Genomic DNA, 1,153 nt, shown 5'->3' on the forward strand with positions numbered 1-1,153 from the left:
AGGACCATCGAACGGCCGATCCGTCGACCCTTCACTTTACCAAGCGTAATCGCGCTCGTCGGTCGCCGCCGACGAGCCTCGATGTTGGCCTTCACCATATGCGTCGTATCCGTCATCACCCCATTGGTCATGAGGAGGGCCATGACCGCCATGCGAAGCCTCCCTGCCTTGGTTCACCGGGAAACGGTGCTGACCGAGCCACCGCCGCCCCTATGCGCCGGCGGCACAGCCCTGGCGGCGGGTGGCTGCCCCGCATTCTGCTGCGAAGGGTTGGGCGCCTGTTGCGTGTGCCCCGCCCTGTTCTACGGCGGAAGCGCAACTTAGGCTTCGGCGGCTCGGGTTTGGGAGGAGGGCCAGTGCCCCGACCGGCCATGGTTGCTGTAGGACGAACCCGCGCAGCTCTCCCGAGCACTACCCTTGGGAACCCCGAGACGGCGATCCGGCAAACCCTAGCCGCCTCCGACGAACGAAAGAAACGCCTCGCGATAGCAGGACTAGTCTAACCTCTCGTCGACTCGATCCCATGCACGTCGAGGACTAGGCCGACACACCGATCGGTCTCCTGGCTGGGGACCTGGGCCTCATACCCAGTCCGAGGCAGGCCCGACTCGTTGTCGTGAAACATCGGCCCATCACGGCCCACGAGCTCGTTCAAATGACGCACTCGGGCGGTCCCGATCCCGATCGCCGGGATTTCCGGCGTTGACACCGAGGTCGCCGCCGACGCTGGCCCAGCCACCGCCTGGCGGACTTTCTTTCTCCTCACAACCATGGTCCAAGACTCTGGACGAATCAAATCGAAAAGAGTGAGGTTGGGTAGACATACCTTGGGAGGCGGCCCTTCCATGGTCTGATCGCCGACGCCGCCGTCCTCCTATGAACTACTCGCCGGATCATCTCCTTCTTCTCCCCCGCGTGTAGTCCTACCCTTGCCGGATCATCCAGGGGCAGCACTTTGTCTAAAGTCGATGCCACCTCCTCCTCGTCGTAACCTGAATGAAAAAACTCGCAAATCAAGTCAGATGGCGTCGGTGACGGTGGAGACTCCGGCGAGTCCGCATCCGCCTCCCCATCCACTCCGTCAGTATCGTCGTCGGTGAGCGCCCAGAAGCGGCCCCCGACTCGCTGCTGAACGCCAAGGGAGAGGGACGGA

The sequence above is a fragment of the Triticum dicoccoides genome, chromosome 4B (genome assembly GCF_002162155.2).
Source record: "Triticum dicoccoides isolate Atlit2015 ecotype Zavitan chromosome 4B, WEW_v2.0, whole genome shotgun sequence".
NCBI classification, from domain to species: domain Eukaryota; kingdom Viridiplantae; phylum Streptophyta; class Magnoliopsida; order Poales; family Poaceae; genus Triticum; species Triticum dicoccoides.